At 40.8% G+C, this 18,323-nt stretch overlaps 1 pseudogene; it reads right to left on the bottom strand.

Annotated features, from left to right (window-relative positions):
- Positions 1-13,452: 13,452 nt before the first annotated feature.
- Positions 13,453-17,229, bottom strand: LOC120853728 (annotated as a pseudogene).
- Between the last annotated feature and the right edge of the window lie 1,094 nt (positions 17,230-18,323).

Here is an 18,323-nt window from a genome sequence, read left to right as displayed (position 1 = left end):
CTCTAGTGTCTGAGATGCTTTCCATGTCATTGTGTAAAAAATGGTGTCAGGATATCTCTTTAAATTGTAAGGAAGGAAGGTTTTTTTTGAGCTTATTCTGATCTTTTCCAGTTTTCACAACAGTGCCCTCCAGGGGTCAGATAGAGAAATAGAGAAATTCACAATTTTTGTTCACCCCCTTGTATGGTTGAATTTTAAAGCATTATAATTATGTACAGAGCAGAATTTATGTTTTGTAGGCTCTGAAACTTACAAAATTGCACTTTCTATAGCAACACAAAATTATGGATAAAAATTAAATACAAAATAATGCTTAGAATGAGAAATAAAATCATAGCAAATTATAAATTTTAGTAAGCAAATTTCACAGACAGCATAAATCTAGAAAACTGAGTCATATTTTAGTACTTATTTCCATGACACACTGCTATAATACTTTTTGTTTCTATGCTTTTTGTCTTCATAGTTTTTACACTTTTCTTCATATGACAATAAATTTGTAAAAACTTTAATACAGAGAAAAGAAAGATAATCATTGATTGAAATTTGCTTTCTTAAAAAATTCAAAGTGCATTTTGAAAATGGATGAAAATTTATAGGATTATGGTCAAAATTTGGAAACTGTCTATCACAGTACTATTTGCTACAAGATTTCATTACATTCAAAATTTTCTTATATCATAACAAATCCTAAATACTATCAACTGATCACTCCAATTAGCGAGTTTATTTTCTATGTTAGTTTCCCATTGATGAGTGACAAATTACCAAGAACTTTTGTGATGGAACAACATCTGTTTATATCACAGGTTCTGTAAGTCAGAAATCACCACACACTTAAGCTGAACTCACAAGGTTACAGTCAAGGAGTCAACTAAGACTGTCTGGGTCATGGGGTCCTCTTCCAAACTCAGTGGTTGCTGGTAGAATTCATTTCCTTTTAGCTGTAGCATTCATGGCAACTTGTTTCCTCAAGACAAGGAGGATGTCTCTGATCGCAGGAAAAGTTTAAGCTCTTTTTTAAAGAGCCCACTTGATTAGATTAGGCCCACCTAGGACAGTCTCCTTTTGATTAATTCACGGTCATACTGATTAGAGACTTATTTACACCTGCAAATTTCTTTCGTGTGTGTGTGTGTGTGTGTGTGCTCAGTCCCTCAGACTCTTTGCAACCCCATGGACTGTAGCCCACCAGGCTTCTCTGTCCATGGAATTTTCCAGGCAAGAATACTGGAGTGGGTTGCCATTTCCTCCTCCAAGGGATCTTCCCAATCCTGGGATCAAACCCACATCTCTTGCATCAGCAGACAGATTCTTCACCACTGCACTAGCTGGGGAACCTTGGTATCATCTACCTACCATAGTTGTTAATGCCCTCATTGGACTGGCATACTATGAGTTTCACTTTATTCTCATAAATGTAAAAAATTGTGGCCAGTAAGTAAGAAATTAATATGAACAATAATAAATATGATTGGACAAGGCCATTTTCAAACCAAAGGAAGAACATAAGCAAATTCATCTTCCAATGTGTAGAGTGGAATGCACAGATATTCCACAGAGTGGAATGCAACAGCATGCAAGGAAACTCTAAAAACATATTGGAACCAGTTAGGGAGGTGTTGCTGCTGCTGCTGCTGCTAAGTCACTTCAGTCATGTCCGACTCTTGCTACCCCATAGACAGCACCCCACCAAGCTCCCCCGTCCCTGGGATTCTCCAGGTAAGAATACCGGAGTGGGTTGCTATTTCCTTCTCCAATGCATGAAAGTGAAAAGTGAAAGTGAAGTCACTTAGTCGTGTCTGACTCTTAGCGACCCCATGGACTGCAGCCTACTAGGCTCCTCCGTCCATGGGATTTTCCAGGCAAGAGGACTGGAGTGGGGTGCCATTGCCTTCTCCGAGGGAGGTGTTACATGCTTTTAAACACTAAAAGTTCTGGAAACAGACTATCATGCCTTTTGGAAACAAAGACTTGTTAATGAATCATTACCAAAGGAACAGCAGTACAGCCTTCAGTTCAGTTCAATTCAGTCGCTCAGTCATGTCCGACTTTTTGTGACCTCATGAATCACAGCATGCCAGGCCTCCCTGTCCATCACCATCTCCCGGAGTTCACCCAAACTCATGTCAATTGAGTTGGTGATGCCATCCAGCCATCTCATCCTCTGTCATCCCCTTTTGCTCCTGCCCCCAATCCCTCCCCGCATCAGAGTCTTTTCCAATGAGTCAACTCTTCACATGAGGTGGCCAAAGTACTGGAGTTTCAGCTTTAGCATCCTTCCTTCCAAAGAACACCCAGGACTGATCTCCTTTAGAATGGACTGGCTGGATCTCCTTGCAGTCCAAGGGACTCTCAAGAGTCTTCTCCAACACCACAGTTCAAAAGCATCAATTCGTCAGAGCTCAGCTTTCTTCATAGTCCAACTCTCCCATTCATATATGAATGGGAAAACCATAGCCTTGACTATGACCTTTGTTGGCAAAGTAATATCTCTGCTTTTGAATATGCTATCTAGGTTGGTCATAACTTTTCTTCCAAGGAGTAAGCGTCTTTTAATTGGCTGCAGTCACCATCTGCAGTGATTGTGGAGCCCAAAAAGATAAAGTCTGACACTGTTTGCACTGTTTCCCCATCTATTTCCCATGAAGTGATGGGACCAGATGCCATGATCTTCGTTTTCTGAATGTTGAGCTTTAAGCCAACTTTTTCACTCTCCTCTTGCACTTTCATCAAGAGGCATTTTAGTTCCTCTTCACTTTCTGCCATAAGGGTGGTGTCATCTGCATATCTGAGGTTATTGATATTTCTCCCGGCAATCTTGATTCCAGCTTGTGCTTCCTCCAGCCCAGAGTGTCTCATGATGTACTCTGCATATAAGTTAAATAAGCAGGGTGACAATACACAACCTTGATGTACTCCTTGTCTTATTTGGAACCGGTCTGTTGTTCCATGTCCAGTTCTAACTGTTGCTTCCTGACCTGCATACAGATTTCTCAAGAGGCAGGTCACATGGTCTGGTATGCCCATCTCTTTCAGAATTTTCCACAGTTTATTGTGATCCATACAGTCCAAGGCTTTGGCATGGTCAATAAAGGAGAAATAGATGTTTTTTCTGGAACTCTCTTGCTTTTTCCATGATCCAGCAGACGTTGGCAATTTGATCTCTGGTTCCTCTGCCTTTTCTAAAGCCAGCTTAAACATCTGGAAGTTCATGGTTTACGTATTGCTGAAGCCTGGCTTGGAGAATTTTGAGCATTCCTTTACTAGCATGTGAGATGAGTGCAATTGTGTGGTAGTTTGAGCATTCTTTGGCATTGCCTTTCTTTGGGATTGGAATGAAAACGGACCTTTTCCAGTCCTGTGGCCACTGCTGAGTTTTCCAAATTTGCTGGCATATTGAGTGCAGTACAATGTAATGTAAGGTAATTAGCATTAGTGTCAGACAGATTTTTGTTTGAAATCTCGCTCTGATGCTTAGCCTGTGAGATCTTGATGACAAACACTTATATACTGAGGTGACTGTGAGCTGCATAAATTCCACTAGGTCAAAATTATATGCATTCTTAATTCATATTCATTCTGCTGCTGCTGCTGCTGCTGCTAAGTCACTTCAGTCGTGTCCGACTCTGTGTGACCCCATAGACGGCAGCCCACCAGGCTCCCCCGTCCTGGGGAGTCTCCAAGCAAGAACACTGGAGTGGGTTGCCATTTCCTTCTCCAATGCATGAGAGTGAAAAGTGAAAGTGAAGTCGCTCAGTTGTGTCCGACTGTTCGCGACCCCATGGACTGCAGCCTACCAGGCCGTCCATGGGATTTTCCAGGCAAGAGGACTGGAGTGGGGTGCCATTGCCTTCTCCTGGCAGATGCTAAATAAGACTGTGGCTCACTCCGTCACCACCTAACAGAATTATAGTAGAATGGAAGTTGGGATTTAATTGGCAAGGATCTTAACTCATTAAGATATCTTATTTTTTGAACCATTTATAAAATATAGCTAGGGCCCTATGAATCTTGGAAATGACATGTTTAAGTAAGGGGTACCAAAGTTTAAGCTTTATTTTAAAGCAAAATACTAAAAGTGTTAGTTGCTCTACCATTCCCTTCTCCAAGGTATCTTCCTGACCCAGGGATTGAACCCAGGTCTCCCACATTGTAGGCAGATTCCTTACTGTCTGAAATTTATAAGAAATATCTTATTTAATACAACAACATCTTGGGTTACTCATTGTTACCCTCCATTTTACAAATGGTAAACCTAGCATCAAAGAATTTAAATTACACAGGATTGCAGTATTTTTAAGTGACAGAGTAGCGATCAGAATCTAGATCTAACTCCAGAGACCAGTCTTATGTGCACTCCCTGAAGACTATTTGCATGATAATTGAAGCAATATGAGCAGATGAAATTTTCAAAGAATAGTATACAGATTGAGAGGAAAAGAGGGCCTAAGCAGTAGGAATGCTCTTGATGTGGGATGGGTAAAGAATAGGAGATTTTGCAAAGGATCTCCCAGAAGTTAAAGTTAAGGGTTGGGGTACTGTGTGCCAGGAACACAAAAGTCCCCAAAAGGAGAGTGGTATGCACTGCAGAGAGTGGCTGCTCGAATGTGGTCTGTAGGTAGGTAACATTCACCTCACCAAGGAGCTACTCTGACTTCAGAATCTCCGGCCCAACCCAAAATTCCTACATCAGAATCTGCAATTTAGTAATATTCCTGTGCACATTAAAATTTGAGAAATACTTGTCTAGATGAAGGAGGTTAAAAACGTCTTTTGGATTTAACAGTAAAGAGATCATTGTTGATTTTTAAGAAAACAGATTTTAGAAAATATTGGGAGAAAAAACAGAGGTGTACAGAGTGAAAAAGAGGTGACAGAATGTAAGCAGTTATACTATTAGGGCTTTTAAACAATAGCCAGGAAGTAAAAGATAGATTGGTTGCAGGAGAGGCATGTATGGGGTTTGGAGGAATATGAAATACTTTTTCTAAGATGAGAAAGCTTGAATATTTTAAACGAGTCCTAAAAAATCAGACCTTAGAATTTGGATGATCAGTGGCCTAAGGTGCCATAGAAACCAGAGAGAATGGTGTCGGTGAAGTGTTTAGGCAAAGAGGTACTATTTCAAAGTAAAAAAGATACCTGTTTTATTATTATGGGAGGGAAGGTGAATTACAAGTGTAAAAGCAGAATGTTTTATGAGATGCAGAAAGTTGAAGATTCATTTAAATATACTGAAATGGATCTGGGCTGTATGGTCCTTGTCTCCCATGTCCTCAGCCTGCCCTTGTCTGTGGAAAAACTTTAGCCAAAGAAGAAGCTTAATCAGGCATGCCTCCATAAAGTCACATGCAAAGAGAACTGACCCCACTCTTTCAGCAAAGAGAAACTGGAAGTTTCTGAGAACTTTCAGAAATCAGTTTCTTCACTGTGGACTGCTGCTATTCAACTTGAGAGAGATTGGGATGGCAACCCATGGGAGGAAAAGCACTTTGGTTAGAAATTTTTTATACAAAATTTCAATTAAAATTTTTAAAACTTTCAAATGGAAAGAAACAAAAGATCCTTCTTAGCTTTGTTTAATGGCGAAGTTATTATTATTTTGTTTTGCTTGACTGTTTTCCTCTCCTTCTGCATTTTTTTTTCTGATTAAGTTTATTCTTTGGAGTTCAGGGAAAGCCCAAGCGGCTAATAGTTTTCCATGCACAAGAAGCAACAGAGGGTGGGTATTGGGAGTCTGTTTCAGAAAGACCCTATAGAATCCTGCTGGGTTTCATATTTTGTGTGTGTGTGTGTGTGTGTGTGTGTGTGTGTGTGTGTGGCCTCTTGTGTGCCAAGCATGGTTCAGATCTGGAGGATGCAGTAGTAAAGAGATAGTAAATGCCTACAGTTCAGTAGGAATAGAGAAAAATTAAATGAATGGTTTTATTTGAGAAAAAATAATTTTAAAGAGTAATAAGTACGATAAACACAATACAATACTGTACTGAGACAGAGCTACTCTTGGGGTGAGGAAGGGCATCTGCTCTAAGTAGGATGTGGAGGGGAGGTGCCACCCTGCTACTTACTATGCAACACCAGGCAAAGTACTGAACCCCCTTCAAGTTCAATTTCCTTTCCTGTAAGTAGTCAGTATCTTTCTGCTGGGCACTGGACTCAGCACTGGCACTTATTACCTCATTCACTTCTCATGAGAACTCTGCATGGTAGATTCTATCAATATCCTATCGATATTGATATTCTATCAATATCTAACATTGTAGATACAAGAAAACTAAAGCAAAAAATCATAAGTCATTTTCCCAAGATACTCAATTAATGAGTGGTAGATCTAGAAATACAAACCAAGTCTTCGGTCTCAAGCACTTTGTAACATTGCCTCCCTAAAGGTGAACTGATCCAACCTTGAAGTGTTCCAATAAGAATTAAGTAGGAACAAACATTCAAATCACCCAACATAATATCTTCCCTAAATTAAATATTCAATCAGCTGCAGCAATGTGCAAAATCTTGGGGGTGGGGTTGGGAGACAGAATCTAAAATTGCAGAATAATCTATCCATGAGATAAAGTTCACTATTTTTCTGAGATATGTATGAGTACATGTGTGCTCATTCATGACTGACTGTTTGCAACCTATGGACTGTGGCCTGTCAGGCTCTTCTGTTCATTGGATTTTCCAGCAAGAATACTGCAGCAGGTTGCTATTTCCTACTCCAGGGTATATTGTCACCCTGCTTATTTAACTTATATGCAGAGTACATCATGAGACACTCTGGGCTGGAGGAAGCACAAGCTGGAATCAAGATTACTGGGAGAATCAATAATCTCATATATGCAGATGACACCACCCTTATGGCAGAAAGTGAAGAGGAACTAAAACGCCTCTTGATGAAAGTGAAAGAGGAGAGTAAAAAGGTTGGCTTAAAGCTCAACATTCAGAAAACGAAGATCATGGCATTCGATCCCATCATTTCATGGCAAATAGGTGGTGAAACAGTGGCTTACTTTATTTTTCTGGGCTCCAAATTTACTGCAGATGGTGATTGCAGCCATGAAATTAAAAGATGCTTACTCCTTGGAAGGAAAGTTATGACCAACCTAGATAGCATATTAAAAAGCAGAGACATTACTTTGCCAACAAAGGTCTGTCTAGTCAAGGCTACGGTTTTTCCATTGGTCATGTATGGATATGAGAGTTGGACCATGAAGAAAGCTGAGAGCAGAAGAATTGATGCTTTTGAACTGTGGTGTTGGAGAAGACTCTTGAGAGTCCCTTGGACTGCAAGGAGATCCAACCAGTCGATCCTAAAGGAGATCAGTCCTGGGTGTTCATTGGAAGGACTGATGTTGAAGCTGAAACTCCAATACTTTGGCCACCTCATGTGAAGAGCTGACTCATTGGAAAAGACTCTGATGCTGAGAAAGATTGAGGGCAGGAGGAGAAGGGGATGACAGAGGATGAGATGGTTGGATGGCATCACTGACTCGATGGACATGGGTTTGGGCGCACCCCGGGAGTTGGTGATGGACAGGGAGGCCTGGTGTGCTGTGGTTCACGGGGTCGCAAAGAGTCGAACATGTCTGAGCGAATGAACTGAACTGAACTGAACTCCAGGGGATCTTCCATACCCAAGGATCAAACCGGCATCTTCTGTGGCTCCTGCATTCCCAGGTGGGTTCTTTACCAGCTCAGCCACCAGGGGAGCCCTTTCTGACGTATATGTGGCAGTTTACCTGGCAGATTTCATGTGTTATTGTAAGTATCCATGGTCTATCATGTTCTTATTACTATTCAGTTCAGTTCAGTTCAGTTCAGTCACTCAGTCGTGTCCGACTCTTTGTGACCCCATGAATCGCAGCACGCCAGGCCTCCCTGTCCATCACCAACTCCCGGAGCTCACTCAGACTCACGTCCATCGAGTCAGTGATGCCATCCAGCCATCTCATCCTCTGTCATCTCCTTCTCCTCCTGCCCCCAATCCCTCCCAGCATCAGAGTCTTTGCCAATGAGTCAACTCTTCCCATGAGGTGGCCACAGTACTGGAGTTTCAGCTTTAGCATCATACCTTCTAAAGAAATCCCAGGGTTGATCTCCTTCAGAATGGACTGGTTGGATCTCCTTGCAGTCCAAGGGACTCTCAAGAGTCTTCTCCAACACCACAGTTCAGAAGCATCAATTCTTCAGCGCTCAGCCTTCTTCATAGTCCAACTCTCAGATCCATACATGACTACTGGAAAAATCATAGCCTTGACTAGACCTTTGTTGGCAAAGTAATGTCTCTGCTTTTGAATATGCTATCTAGGTTGGTCATAACTTTTCTTCCAAGGAGTAAGCATCTTTTAATTTCATGGCTGCAGTCACCATCTGCAGTGATTTTGGAGCCCCCAAAAATAAAGTCTGACACTGTTTCCACTGTTTCCCCATCTATTTCCCATGAAGTGATGGGATCAGATGCCATGATCTTCATTTTCTGAATGTTGAGCTTTAAGCCAACTTTTTCACTCTCCACTTTCACTTTCATCAAGAGGCGTTTTAGTTCCTCTTCACTTTCTGCCATAAGGGTGGTGTCATCTGCATATCTGAGGTTATTGATATTTCTCCCGGCAATCTTGATTCCAGCTTGTGCCTCTTCCAGCCCATCGTTTCTCATGATGTACTCTGCATATAAGTTAAATAAGCAGGGTGACAATAATGAGAAATTAATTCATTAGAGTGTTATTTTGAGAGATTGGGTGACATAATGTAAACTGGAATGAGTATACCAAGAAGTGTTTTCTGCAATTATTTTTTCCCATTATTGACTCTTGCTCCCACTTCACTAGACGTTTCTATACTAAAAGAAAAGACAGAGCAGTACACACAATTTTACTTGCCAGAGAAGAAACTCCCATCTTCTGCAACAGTTCCAAGCTTTCTTTTCAAGGTAGCCTCTTACTCTCCAGCCATAATCAGGCCATGTGCTGAATTTGTCATTTGAAGTCAATCACTTTCACATCTGGCAGGCAAAAGAAGAAGAAAAAAAAAAAAAAACAGCCAGTTTTGTTGAATCCTCTTTCTCCCCATTTCTGCATAGGGAACTTTACTGAATGGTTCAGCAATGACAGCTCCTATTGTGATTACTCTTTTGCTGGCCAAATTCTTGACTTTCTCTGCCCACTGAAGCCAAGTAAAAAGGACAGAGACAGAATTTGGAGGAAATAGAAAGGTGGCTTTAAGAATACTGGAGTAGGTTGCCATTCCCTTCTCCAGGGGATCTTCCTGACCCCCTGTGGATCAAACCTGTGGATTCTTTACCATCTGAGCCATAAGGCAAGGACTCACAGTCAAGGGTCAAGGTGATAATAGGATCTTGATTTCTTCCTCTTGCATTGTTTCAAAGATAGTCATAGCCTGGCATCTGTAACCCAGCAATTGAGTCTGGCAGTTAGGTGGCTCTGCAGCCTTCTTTTTGACATGTAACTACAAAGGGAAGGGTGTTGCAAGGGAAAACACTAGACAGATGTATTTAGCATAGAGACAAAAGAGACAATGTGAATTGCAACCCCTACAGAGTTAGGGAGCAGTAAAGCCCATTCTGAAGGAGATCAGTCCTTGGATTTCTTTGGAAGGAATGATGCTAAAGCTGAAACTCCAGTACTTTGGCCACCTCATGCGAAGAGTTGACTCATTGGAAAAGACTGTGATGCTGGGAGGGATTGGGGGCAGGAGGAAAAGGGGACGACAGAGGATGAGATGGCTGGATGGCATCACTGACTTGATGGACATGCGTCTGAGTGACTTCCGGGAGTTGGTGATGGACAGGGAGGCCTGGCATGCTGCAATTCATGGGGTCGCAAAGAGTCGGACACGACTGAGTGACTGAACTGAACTGAACTGAAAGCAAATTTACAGATATGCAGAGTTAGGAGCAGTTAAGGAAAAACAAAACAAAACAAAAACAACTAGGAATGTTCACACCTTTCCCTAATTAAGACTTCAGGGAATCTCTATCAGGGCTTCCCTGGTAGCTCAGTTGGTAAAGAATCCATCTGCAATGCAGGAGACCCCAGTTCGTCTCCTGGGTTGGAAAGATCCTCTGGAGAAGGGATAGGCTACCCACTGCAGTATTCTGCCCTGGAGAATTCCACGGGCTATAGTCCATGGGGTTGCAAAGAGTCGGACATGACTGAGCAACTTTCACTTCACTCCAGGAATGTTCAGGCCTGCTCACTGTTCTCTTTATCTTCTTTGTTCTCAGGAAAGGGAAAGAAAAAAACCTCATTTCTCTTTTTTCCTTTTCACTGCAACAGGCTTCCTCGCAGTTTTACCCATGAATCACTGGAGGGGAGCAGAGAGGCCAGTGTAAGCATCATAAGATATTTGAGCAGGACACCAGCTGGCAGAACTTTAGCTTTCATTCTTGATTCATGCAGTCTGTTACAGCCTGATTCTCAGAGGGAAAAAATAGAAAGATTTAGATAAAGGATTCATTTTCACGTTCATAAGAAGCTAGTTTGAAAGTATTACTTGTTTGCTTCCTTTTAACACTTTAAAAATGCTTTCCCTTGGTGACTTCTATTGCATCTGATATGAAATCAAGCATCATCCTTAATGATATTTCCCAGAGTACAGTATATCAATTTTCCCTGTTTATTGGCAAGATTAGTCACTCAGTTGTGTCTGACTCTTTGCAACCCCATAGACTGTAAACTGCCAGGCTCCTCTGTCCATGGGGATTCTCCAGGCAAGAATACTGGAGTAGATTGCCATGCCCTCCTCCAGGGGATCTTCCCAACCCAGGAATCAAACCCAGGTCTCCCGCATTGCAAGCGGATTCTTGATTATCTGAGCCACCAGGGAAGTCCATCCTTAACTTGAGATATCCGTCTTTCTTTAATTAACAATAATCTTTTGATGTTCCAGCTGCCTGCACTTTGTTGCAAAACTTCTATATAACCTAGTTCCTTTGCTCACCTCCTTAGAACAGTTCTTTCAGGTTTACTTGAGATGCTATCTCCCAGGCTTAAAGTCCTAAAAATTCCCACCAGATATGATGTAACTCTCAACTTCTGATTATGAATATTTTTTTTAAGTTGACAGTAGTTATGGTAATCTCTTTTTCAGTTTGATATGAATATGTTTATGTATAGAGTAACCATTTTTAAATCTCTCTCATACTTGCCTGCCTATGGAAACATATGATGTGCAAAATACAACTTAATATTGTATCTGATTGTATCTCAGTAGTTAAGATGCAGGATCCAATGGGACAGTGTGGGTGAGGTATAAAAGGAAAGAACTACCACCCAAAAATGGATAAGTGAACTTGATACCCCTGAAGAGGGTGTGGCAACCCACTCCAATATTCTTGCCTGGAGAATCTCATGGACAGAGGAGCCTGGTGGGCTACAGTACATAGGGTCATGAAGAGTCGGATGTGGCTGAAACAACTTAGTACGCATGCACAAACCTGGTATACTCTTTACAGGAGAAAGTTACGTTGATTATGGTTGAATGAGGAATAATAATCGTATTAACAAGAAGCATAGTTTTGCCATTTTCTTTATTTGAAAGTGTGTTGTTAAAAGAGGTATAGATGGATGACCAGTTGACATAGAAAGTACTAAAATAGCTTTGTAGTGTCTCTACTAGCTGGAAATCTGTGACTCAGAATTTGTTTCTCTGTATTGTTCTGGGTTAGGGTTGGCCATAAAAAGATTGTTCAAGGTTTAGAAGGTAGTTGTCATAAAATAGCCACATTTTTTTAATGCCCTGCTCGTTGGTGCATGGGTCCAGTCACTGTGCAACTCACATGTGTTGCTGCTGATCTGCTAGCTCATCTTATTGTTGACTTACAACTCCTTAACCTCCAACCAGATCTCCTCCTCCTCATCTCTCTGTCTTGGGCCAAATGTGCATGTAGCATGATGATAAATATCCACTTCTCCTGAAGGTCACCCACTACCGTGAGATTGAAGGAGGTGAGAGACAGACACGTTTTTAGTATGTCTTTGTGGGTTCCAATCGTCCTCATGGGTTCTAGTATGTCCTTAAATGTCAGTTTTCCCATGCTTTTGTCCATGTCCAATTTTCCTTTCCAAACGACACTCTAGTTGATTTAAAGTAAATTCAGGCTCAGCACAAGATGAGAAGATAACAGCTTTGTATGAACTCCTCCACCAACTCTAGCAATTGCCTGAGAGTTCTATTCCTTAAAATGAGTCTCTTATTCTGTATCACTGTGGTTCTACTTTTCTGATTGTACCCTAACTGACACAAAACTCAAGAAGAAAAGATTAAGGAAATTATATTCATGACAATTTCTGAAAAATAAACCCAGATTTATGATGTGAGAATTTTTTAGGTGCAGTTGCCACATTTAATTATTACAGGGCAAGTTTTCAAATTTAGACAACTTTGTACATGTTCTGTATGATTGATATAAAATTTAAAAAATCAAGACTGAGAACATATTACTAGAAAGTTAGTCTGGACATCTGTTCCTAAGTGACTTAAAAGGAGCTTCCAGACCACAGATTAAGCAACCACACAACTACCATTTCTGGTCTGGAATCTGCAGGTGCATATTTCAGCTGGAGTTTTGCAGCAGGGAAGCTCTCTTTTATTAAACTCTGGGGTTTTTGTTTAGCTATCCCCACTACTTCAAGCACTGTGAGCTCCCAGAGAGCACAGAAATACTCTGCAGAATCTTCCAGCTGTAAATCTGAAATGGTGAGGCTGACGGATTTACGAGCTTTCTGAATATTCACAGAGTAGCAGCCATTCCTTGCATTCTGGCCAGAAGAAACCTGATGAATAAGGTAAATCATCTCTCCATTGGGAAGCAGCTTGTACCAGAACACGTAGTAAGAGCTCCAGGTTGTTCCATACCGACAGTTCAGGGTGACTGACTGTCCCAGTTGACTGGATGTGTCTGGCTGGTCTTGAATAACTCTCTGCGCCACCCCAGATCCTGTGGGGAAAAAATCAGGAAACAGCTGAAGTAATGAACAAAATAAAGTAGGAATTAGACTAATTTGGGACCCAAAGAAAACCCAAATTGAAATAATAATAAGTATGATTTTCCCCAGTCCCCCTTTCCTCCCAAGTCCCTGCGAAGCACCATGCGCCTGTGTGCAGACCTTTCACCCTAAACATTCGCACCCTTATTTGGAAGCATCCCTACCAGAGAAGGTGAAGGCCAGGAGCACCCAGAGGAGACTGGAGAGCGGCATGAGGCATGGATTTCCCTGCACAAATGTGCTGAGTTTCTGCCTCAAGCAGAGAGTTCAGTGTCTCTGAGTGCCTGGCAGCACATATACATACTACCCAGTACCTGTGTGACTCCCCCCAACAGGAAGTGGGGTTTGTCATGTTCATAGGCCACGTGGTCTGTGCACGTATGGGAAAAAAGTCTGGCTCACCACAAACTTTATTTTGTCTACTTGCCTTTTCCTGGTAATTGAGTTAGGCAGATCCTGAAAAGGAGTATGGAAAAAAGCAATTAGTATTAAAGGTATGAGCTAAGGGGAATTGAATTTTAAACAAGTTGACAGATATTGATAATCATTCAGTAAAATAATTTTACCAGCTCATTTAAGATAGAATTTACTATAGGCTATGAATGCTTTTTGTAACTTAGTGGTCATTCATTTAGCCTATACTTACCTTTCCTCCATTCAGAAACAATGATTTTTTCAAAACCCACAGATTTTCAGCTTTCTTGGTGAAAAGCTATCTTGTCTAAAATAATTAACTTATCTTTTTTTTTTCTTAACTGGGTTTTAGGGCTCTACTTGGATTTTTTAGTAAATAAAATTACTTTAACTTGAAATTAAGAAACATTAGTTCTTTTGACTTTCAGAATCTATTCATTTGTATGTGTTTTTATGATACTGTAACAGGAATAAAATATTGTTCTTTTGAAATCTGACATTGAATCTTATTTATTAGACTTTGAGGAGGATCAGGATACTCAGTCTTGTTGCCTCTACAAGGAGAATTGTACTTATTAGATCATGTGTCCTAGAATTGTACTGATGTCACTCTGAAAGCTATAAAATATTGATGAAGAAAACTGAAGATAATGCAAATAAATATAAAAATATTTCATATACATGGGTTTTAAGAATAAACAATGTTAAAATGTCCTCTGAACTAAAACAATCTATAGATTTAATGCAACCTCTCTCAAAATAGTCATGGCATTTTTCATGCAACTAGAACAAATAATCCTAAAATTTGTATAGAACCACAATAGACCACAAATAGTCAAAGCAATTTTGAAAAAAAAAAAAAGAACAAAGTTGAAGGTCTCAGAGTCCCTGACATCAAAATATGCTTCATAGGTGTTATAGTCTAAAATATACATTGCTGGCCCAAAAACAGAGATTCAGTCAATGGAACAGAATAGGGAGTCTGGATTTTAACCCTTGTATACATGGTCAATCAATCTATAACAAAGAAGGCAAGAATAAGCAATTGGGGGAAAGACTGCTTCTTCTGTAAGTAGTGTTAGACAACTAGACAACTACATGTTAAAAAATGAAATTAGAATATTTTCTCACAGCATATACTAAAATAAACTCAAAATGGATTAGAGACTTAAATATAAGACATGAACTCATAAATTCTTAAAGTATAGGCAATATGCTTTATGACATTCATCTTTGCTATATTTTTGTATCTATTTCCTCAGGCAAGGACAAAAAAGAAAAAACACAGAAAATAGTACCTAATTATATTAAAATATTTTGCACAGTGAAAGAAACCATTAACACAACTAAAAGGCAACCTATCAAATGGGAGAAGATATTTGGAAGCAATTGGTCAATAAGGGGTTAATGTCCAGAATATATAAAAAAATTTGCACACAATATCAAAACCACAGGCAGAGGACATGAATAGGCATTTTTCCAAAAAAACATACTGATGGCAAACAGACACATGAAAAGATATTCAACATCTCTAATCATCAGGTAAGTGCAAATCAAAACCACAAGATCTCACCTCACTCCTACCAGAATACTATCATGACAAAAATGGAAAACAATTGAGTATTGTCAAGGATGTGGAGAAAAAGGAAAACTTGTGTATTCCTGCTGGGAAAGTAAGCTGGTGTAGCCTCTATTTAAAACAATATGAAGATTCCCCCAAACAATAAAAATATAACTACTATATGATTCAGGGCTTCCCAGGTGGCTCAGCGATAAAGAATCCACCTTCAATGCAGGAGACACAATTTCAATCCCTGGGTCAGGAAGATCCCCTGGAGTAGGAAATGGCAGCCCACTCCAGTATCCTTGCTGGGAAATTTTCCAGAGATGGAGGAGCCTGGCAATCTACATTTCCATGAGGTTGCAAAGAGTCAAACATGACTGCAATGACTTAGCATGCACATGCATTGTATGATTCAGCAATTCCTTTCCTGGGCATCAGAAGGAAACAAAAACACTAATTCAAAATTATTTATGCACCCAAATGTTCACTGCAACATTATTTCCATTAGTGCAGATATTTAGAAACAACCTCAGTTTTCAGTCATATGAATGGATCTAGAAGATATATATGTGTGAGTGTGTGTGTGTATGTGTGTGTATACAATAGAATATTACTAACCATAAAAAAGAATAAAATTTTGCCACTTGGGACAGCATGATAGACCTGGAGGATATTGCATTTAGTGAAATGTCAGATAGAGAAAGACAAATACTGTATGCTTTCACTTTTTATATGAAATCTAAAAAGTAAAACAAATTAACAAATAAAACAGAAACAGACTCAGACATATAGGGAACAAACTATTGGTTACTATAGGGGAAAGGGGTGGGTGTAGGGGTAAAATAGGTGAAGGGGACTAAGAGGTAGAAACTTCCACTTACAAAATAAATAAATTAAAACTAGGTAATGTGCAGTGAAGGGAAAGAATCAACCCTGCCAAGAATTTGACTGTAGCCAGTGAAACTGATTTTAGACTCATTGCATCCAGAACTGAAAGAGGATAAATTTGTTTCAAGTGATCAATTCATATATGAACACTGAACAAATATTTTCTGTTTGCTTTGCCCCAGTCATAGAATGAGATGTGAGTATTTGCAATTTGCAAATGTAATTGCGAGTTATTTGTATTTGCAATTATGGTAAGGCAGATTTGAACATTCTTGAGACACCCAACTAAACTGGATAACATCTTTATTGGAGTCATTTTTTCTCCTTTTAGATCCTTTCACTTTTTATCGTTTTGGTGTCTGGCATATTGTGTTTAAATATTTACTTTAAATCTGTAGTCTTATCTAGATATTCTCCTAGCTACAAGTCAGAGGTTCTAGTGCAGAAGGAAATATAGGAGATATTCAGAAGGGAAAAGACCAAATCCCAAATTCGTTGGGCCAAAAAGTGTTTGTGATTAAAACTGTACCAGTGTAGGTAAGAGATACTAAACATTGCAAATACCTGTAACGGCGTCATGGTGTGACTGTGGCTGGAGGAGGGGCTGAGCCCCGCGGAAGGTATGCGTACAGGCTGCAGGTGCTTGGGGAGCACTACGCTGCACAGCACAGAAGTAAGTGCCTGAGTCTGTGGTCGGTGAAAAGGAAACATGCAGTGAGCTGCGGCGTTCTGTGGGTACTGTCATGGTATTTAATCTTCCATCCTGCTTTGTCCCTGAAGGAATGTAAAACAGACGGATGAGGCCCCCGGGGTTCTGACGGAACCACTACGCATTGTTTGTGAGGGTGGAGAAATTACACCACAATGTAGAGTTGGCTCCCTCCTGTAGACTCAGGGCTGGGGGACTCTGCTCCACATCCACCCCTCTCACATCTGATGAGAAAGAGAGAAACAGTCACAGGTGAAGGTTGCAGTAGTGTAGTGTAAGTCGCTCAGTCATGCCCGACTCTTTGCGACCCCATGGACTATATACAGTCCATGGAATTCTCCAGGCCTGAATACTGGAGTGGGTAGCCTTTCCCTTCTCCAGGGGATCTTCCCAACCCAGGGATAGAACCCACGTCTCCCGCATTGCAGGCGATTCTTTACCAGCTGAGCCACAGAGCTCCTGCAAAACCGTGAAAGTGCCCTCAGGAATGATGAGGATAGAAAGTCTGTAGAACTTGTGAGCTCCTGCTTCTCCCTCCCACAACACTACAGCTACTCAGTCCTTCAGATTCCCCTGTGGGGCAGCCCCAACTCACAGCAAACCTGGGCAAACAGAAGCCCCAGCACAGTGTCCACTTGCCTCTTCATGACACTTTGCTTTGTTGCTGGGAAATTTTCACCTTAAGATACACAGTAAACCCTGGGTGGTGAGGGTCACAACTTGCCTGGAAATGTTCCTGCTCCTGCAACCAATCAGCTCAGCCAACAAACCCTGGTCAGATGACACTGACAGGAAGCGCCACCTACCATCATCAATTCCGTGGAGAACACTGAACTTAAGAAAACAAGATTTTTTCTTTTGTAAAACAAACAACAACAAAAAAAGAAAAATAATCCAAGATGTCTTTGAGAACCAAACTCTTCCAGGATTCTGTCTTCGAAGAACATGCCAACTTTCTAAAAATAACACTGTCTGAGACCCTGAGTCTTTTAAGCTATCAGATCTCAGGAGGTTTGTGTTCAGCTCCCCTTGAAGTCCCAGGCACAGTATCACTCAGAGCACAGAAGTGCTAGGCTGAGTCCTTCCAATGGACTGATGTTTTCCTCCAGTGGAAGGAGTTCTCACTCCTGTTGAATTCAGCCTCAAAACAGCTGATGTCTGAAACAAGGCTGTCTTTAAATGTATACTTCAGGAGAAACTGGAGTCCTTGTTCAGAGTACTGCACATACCAGAAGAGATTTGTTTGAGCAGAAGATGAGTAGTTTCACCTCAGCTCCAGAGGGGGTCCTTCAGAGACAGTGAGGTGGCCATCGGGCTGGGTCACTGACTGGGATCTAGCTCCTCCTGAAACATCAATGCTGAGTCAATGAACTCAGCTAAAACAAAAAGTCTCTATTCAAAGTCAAATTGGAACAATGTTCCATGTGCAGACAAGGGAGTAAAATGGAATGCCAGTCAGTCAGGAAAGGAAGCACCTCAAAGTGGACCCCACAGTCACAACAGAGCAGTGAAGAAGTGGTGAGAACCTTTCTTGGATATCCTGCACAAATAAAAGTCTGAAGACTGGCTGACTTGAACCCAGGTTGCTCTGAGGTTGAGATATGACAGAAGATTTAGATTTCTCCTCCTGAAAGAGATTGTATGGAGTGTTAGGAAGAGAGGCTATCTTAACAGAACTGCTTGCCTCTAGTGTCTGAGATTCTTTACATATCATTGTGTAAAAATGTCAGAATATCTCTTT

Source organism: Oryx dammah, unplaced genomic scaffold (assembly GCF_014754425.2).
Source record: "Oryx dammah isolate SB20612 unplaced genomic scaffold, SCBI_Odam_1.1 HiC_scaffold_26, whole genome shotgun sequence".
NCBI lineage: Eukaryota > Metazoa > Chordata > Mammalia > Artiodactyla > Bovidae > Oryx > Oryx dammah.
This window is presented reverse-complemented; position numbering and strand designations above follow the sequence as displayed.